The sequence below is a fragment of the Cebus imitator genome, unplaced genomic scaffold, assembly GCF_001604975.1.
Source record: "Cebus imitator isolate Cc_AM_T3 unplaced genomic scaffold, Cebus_imitator-1.0 Scaffold234, whole genome shotgun sequence".
NCBI lineage: Eukaryota > Metazoa > Chordata > Mammalia > Primates > Cebidae > Cebus > Cebus imitator.
In genome coordinates, this window is record NW_016107549.1 from 2,010,223 (window position 1) to 2,016,442 (window position 6,220).

Consider the following 6,220-nt stretch of genomic DNA (forward strand, 5'->3'; position numbering starts at 1 on the left):
TGCTTTTTTATTTTTTCTTTAAATAGAGACAAGGCCTTACTGTGTTGCTCAGGCTAGTCCCAAACTCTTGGGCTCAAGTGATCCTCCCACCTCTGTCTCCCAAAGTGCTGGGATTGTTAGTAGAGATAGGGTTTCATCATGCTGGCCAGGCTGGTGTCCAACTCCTGACCTTGTGATCCACCCACCTCAGCCTCCCAACGTACTGCGATTACAGGTGTGAGCCACTGCGCCCAACCGGGGGTGTGGATTTTCTAGGGTTGTGGTGAGACCTCCAACATTTACAGCAGGTTGATGGTCAGCTTAAAATATTCTGTGTCCTCAATGATCAGGTGGCGACAGAGGTTTGGGGGAACAGAAGCAAATGCCATGAATGAGGTTCCTACCCAAGATATCACAGTCTATCCTGGAAGACAGATGCAAATAATTTAATCGGGAGGTGGGGAGATCTGAGAGAGCTACAGGTGTTTTCAACCTGAGGCCTCTTTGAAAGGGATAGGTATTTATATAATGCTTAAGGTTTAGCTACAGAAATGATTGGGTGGGTCAGTGGTGTTGGGGTGGGGTTGAGAGAGATTCAAATGGATAAACTGGGTGTGTACATCCCCAGCCACAGAGCACCTGGTGACAACCATGTACTGTGAAGATCAGCAGCCACTGAAGCAGAGGGAAAAGGGAAGAGCTCACATTTGATTAGCTCTTTTCATAAGTGTTAGTGTGAAAATAATAGCTGGCTAGCATCTTTGTTTTCTCAAAGGAATACTTATTTGCCAGTTTTAAAATATTTTTATTTCTTTGAATTCTTTTAGAGACAGAGTCTCATTCTTTTGCCCAGGCTGGAGTGCAGTGACACAATCTTGGTTCGCTGCAGTGTTGACTTCTTAGGCTCAGTAATCCTCTTGCCTCAGCCTCCCAAGTAGTTGGGACGATAGGTGTGCATCACCATACACCTCTAAGTTTTTAAATTTTTTTCTAGAGATTGGGGTGGGTCTCCCTCTGCTGCCCAGGCTGGTTTTGAACTCCTGGACTCAAGCAGTACTCCCACTGCAGCCTCCCAAAGTGCTGGGATTACGGTCATGAGCCATTATGCCCACTCCAGTGTTTTAATCCATATAAAATCTTTTAGGATTTTCTTCCTCTGCTTTACATATAAATGCAGGAGGAAACGTGGGACTCAGCTGATTTCTTTTTCAAACAGTACGATTGAGAGTCTTTGTCTCATTTAGCTGATCAGTGCTGGTTAGAAGCAGGTGAATAACCTGCAGTGGGCAGCAGCGCCTGCAGCCAGTGACCAAGCTGAGGCCAGTCTGGAACCTGCAAAGGGAGGGAAATGGAGCTCCCCATTTGGCTTTCTGGGCAGCCTGCTGTCTCTGTAGATGGCCTCCTGTTGCTCAGAAGAGCTCCAGGAGTGCAGATTCTGAGAAGCACAGCCACAGAAAACAAAAGACTCATGTGAAGGCATGCTTCCGGGGTTCTATCCTTTCCCAGGCTGTAACTCCAGTTTTCCGGGAACCATTTTCTGGGCAGTGTGTGTGTTTTGGCATGCATCGGGTCACTGCAGTCCAACTGTAATTTGTATATATGAAGTAAATCTAGGACAGTCAGGGTCAGATAAAGACTCATTTGGTTGTCTCCTGGAGAAAGAGTTTATGTATTTGATAGTTTGTGTAGGTTAGAACCTTAATCTGATTCTAGGTGAGAGTTTCCTGCAGGTACAAATGAAGGTCTTGAAGGAGGCAGCTTTTCCACACTGTGTGGAGGGTACATGAGGGCATGTTGAGCTCCCGGAGTTAAATCCTTAGGTTTCCCTACCTCATCAGGAGGGTCTGAACAACTCTTGGGCATGCATGTCAGTAGTCAGAGTCTGACTCCCAAGATTAAGAATTTGCGAAACCTCCTTGTGAACTGGGCGTTTAGAAGGCTGCTTGTCTGAGCTAGTTCAAATGTTTGCTTTCCTTTGGATTCCCTTATGGAATAGCGCTGCCATATAACTATGCATTTAATAATTTTTCCATACCTTTATTAATTTTATTCTTATGTTGGCATGTTTTTATTTTCTGGGCTGAAAATGAGTAGACTGAGAGGGAGGTGAGAGGAAGGCTTGGCCATGGCACCAAGTGCCCCATCCCAAATTCCTGATCCCTGGAGGACATCAGGCCCTCCCTCCAGGTCCAGTGTGGCCTGGTTTGGACTCAGCTCCCCCCTTGCTTTGAGGGAAGGAGATCTCTCAACAGGCCACACAGACTCGAAAACCCCCTGCACATATCTGACACCGAAAAGGCAAAAAAGGCCCAACGAAGAAAAGAAAAAGCCAGGACTAGCTCTGGAAAGCCAGTGGACAATCGTGTGGATGAATCCAACAGAGCCTGATTTGGTTGCCAGGAGGAAGCTGGGCCTGCTATTGGCTGTGGCTACAGCCTATCAATCAGACTCCCTCCAACCACCTATTAGATGTTTTCCTCTATGATGCAGGGGGCGGAGCCCCAATCTGTCCAATCAGCGACACTGGGGCTTGCTCTGAACATTCCAATCAGGTGCGTCGCCAGGAAACCTGGGCAACGGTCAACAAGTCGGTAGGCCGAGTCCTTTCTGCCGAGGACGCCACCGGTGGCACCGCTGCATCCTCTGTCGCGCTGTGATCTGCTCTGACCAAAGGAGCCGCCATAAGGAAGCCAGGACACCTGGAAGCCGCGAAATGGTGCGTGTGAGGGTCTGGATTCCCTAGACTTGGAGGAGGGTCTGGTTGGAACCGGCCAGATCTAGCTATGGAGGGACTCGGGCCTCCCTGTGGTGACTCCGGAGTCTGGGACCCGAGTCCCACTGGCACAGCTCGGCCCTCGGCCCCCTTGGCCGCAGGGTGGGTCTGGGCTGGGAGCCGGAACCCCGGGCGTCCTATTCCATCCCGGCGCAGCGACTGCGGCCAGAGCCCCGCGACCTCCCCCACCACCCCGTCATATTGATAGGAAAAGTACAATATCATTTGCCAAAGGTTAGGGAAATCGGAATACATATTTAATGGGCATAGAGTTTCAATTTTGCTAGATAAAAAGCATTCTAGAGATGGATGGTGGTGATGGTTGCACACTAGTGTGAATGTTCTTAAGGCGCTCAACTGTACACTTAAAATTAGGATGGTGAATTTTATGGTATATATGTTTACCACAAAAATAGGAAAAAAATGTTACAGTACTGCACAGAGTTTGTGGGACCTTCAGCATACCAAGATACTTGAGGTCTCTCTCTCTCTCTCTCTTTTTTTTTTGGAGCTGGAACCTTCTCTGTCGTCCAGGCTGGAGTGCAGTGGCACGATCTTGGCTCACTGCAACCTCTGCCTCCCAGGTTCAAGCGATTCTCGTGCATCAGCCTCTTGAGTAGCTGGGATTACAGGTGTGCACCACCACACTCAGGTAATTTTTGTATTTTAGTAGAGACAGGGTTTCACCGTGTTGGCCAGGCTGGTCTTGAACTCCCGATCTCAAGTGATCCGCCCGCCTCAGCCTCCCAAAGTGCTGGGATAACAGGTGTGAGCCACTGTGCCTGGCCTCTAGGTCTCTTTCTTACTTGTTCTGAGCACTGTCTGTTTTTGTTTTTGTTTTCTTTTTCTTTTTTTTTTTTGAGATGGAGTCTGTCGCTAGGCTGGAATGTAGTGGCGCAATCTCGGCTCACTGCAACCTCCGCCTCCTGGGTTTAAGCGATTCTTCCGCCTCAGCCTTCCGAGTAGCAGGGACCACAGGCACGTGCCACCATGCCCGGCTATTTTTTGTATTTTTGGTAGAGATGGGGTTTCACCATGTTGGCGAGGACGTGATTTTCTTTTTTCGAGGCAGTCTCACTCTGTCACCTATGGTGAAGTGCAGTGGCACGTGATTTCGGCTCACTGCAACCTCTGCCTCCCGGATTCAAGCAATTCCTCCTGTCTCAGCCTCTCAAGTAGCTGGGATTATTGGTGCATGCCACCACGCCCGGCTAACTTTTGTAATTTTAGTACAGATGAGGTTTGACCGTATTGGTCAGGTTGACCAATTTAGTAGAGATGGGGTTTGGCCGTATTGGTCAGGCTGTCTCGAACTCCTGACCTCAGGCAATCCACCAGCCTTGGCCTTCCAAAGTGCTGGAATTACAGGTGTGAGCCACCGCGTCTGGCCTTATTTCATTTTTCTATCCACGAGGGACCCTACACAGTCTATTTTGAGCTTACTAGGCTTTTAAATTTGATCCCCAGGATTGACTCCCCTGTCTCCTGCCTGCTACACTGTAGACCTGGACTCCACTCCCAGACCCAGGGCCTATGATAACCACCTCCCTTTATTGAGGAGGGATAATTTTCAATTCCTTTGCACATGATACACAGTCATATATCTGATAATTTAAGCAAATAGACATTTTTTCTCCGAAACAAATCTTTAAGAATACGGGAAGAAATTAAGCAGCATATAGTGTCCAGAAAAGGTAGAAATACCTTAAGTATGACAAATTCATATAATAGTTTAAAATATGTAACTTTTTTTTTTTTTTTAACGACGGAGTCACCCTGTCACCCAGGCTGGAGTGCAGTGGTGTGATCTCAGCTCACTGCAACCTTGGCCTCGGATTCAAGCGATTCTCCTGCCTCAGCCTCCCTAGTAGCTGGGATTACAGGCATGTACACCAACATGCCTGGCTAATTTATGTATTTTTAGTACAGATGGAGTTTCACCATGTTGGCCAGAATGGTCTCCGTCTCTTGACCTCAAGATTTGCCCGCCCAGGCCTCCAAAAACCTGGGATTACAGGTGTGAGTCACTGTGCTAGGCCAACTATTGACCACTAATTCTGTACCTGGGGTATAGGTGTTGTTCAAGAAATGGAGAGCTAGGCCTGGTGTGGTGGCTCATGTCTGTAATCCCAGCACTTTGGGAGGCCCAGGCAGGTAGATCACTTAAGATCTGGAGTTCAAGACCAGCGTAGCCAACATAGTGAAAGCCCATCTCCACTAGAAATAGAAAAATTAGCCGGGTGTGGTGGTGCATGCTAGTAATCCCAGCTACTTCAGGGGCTGAGGCAAGAGAATCACTTGAATCTGAGAGGCAGAGGTTACAGTGGGCTGAGATTATGCCACTATACTCCAGCCTAGGTGACAGAGTGAGACCCCATCTCAAAAAAAAAAAAAAAAGATACTAAAAAAAAAAAAAAAAGATAAAAAGCAAAGCCCCTTCTCTTTTCCCGGGGCTGAAATTTAGGATGCCAGTGTCNTGAATCTGAGAGGCAGAGGTTACAGTGGGCTGAGATTATGCCACTATACTCCAGCCTAGGTGACAGAGTGAGACTCCATCTAAAAAAAAAAAAAAAAGAAAAGATAAAAAGCAATGGAGAACTAAAAAGAGGTCACTGCAAGGGAATGCCCAATGTTAATAGCAGAGTTGATGTTGGGTGTTAAATATGTGATAAAAACATGGAAGTCTCCAGGCCGATGAATGAATGAGGAGAATCTTGCCTCTACACTATTGCAAAATGTGTGGAGGAGACTTGATTGTTTTTGTTTGTTTGTTTTTGAGTGTAATAACCAAGAGAGTTAGAATGAAACCCGCCACGCTTTGAATTTTAAATTAAGAGTTTTTTATTAATTAGCTGGCAACCAAGAGTTAGTTTACCCTTAAAATTTTTTGGCCCCGAGGAAGGGGCTTGATTTCCCTTTATACCTTGATTTAGGTAGGGGAGGTGGAGTCTAGCTGAATTTACAGAAGCAGAACAAGCAAGTTAGTAGGAGGAGGCTGGTAACCAGGATGCAGGAGGCTTCCATAGTTTCTGGTTACTAAGAGTATTTCCATACAATCATCAAGGGGGGTAGCAGGGGGAACTTTCCATAGAATTAATCACTAAGGAAGGTATTCAGAATAGCAGATAGACTTGCCAAACAGGATGCGGTTACAGTGGTTACAGGTACTGTGAACAGTGTGAACCACTCTTAACGGTTCAAAGCTTTGAGTGTAGCATGACCCAGTAATGCACCTGAGGGGCCGCAGCAGGGAGGAGAGGCTAGAGAGCTTGTCAGGTTTTGCGGCTAAGATGGAGTCAGTTAGGCTAACCCAAGTTAGGTTATTACAGAGACAGGATTTTACTTTGTCACCCAGGCTGGAATGCAGTGGCACAATCATAGCTCACTGCAGCTTCACCCTCTGTGGCTCAAGCAGTTCTCCCACTTCAGCCTCCTGAATAGCTGGGACCATGGCCATGCACCACCATG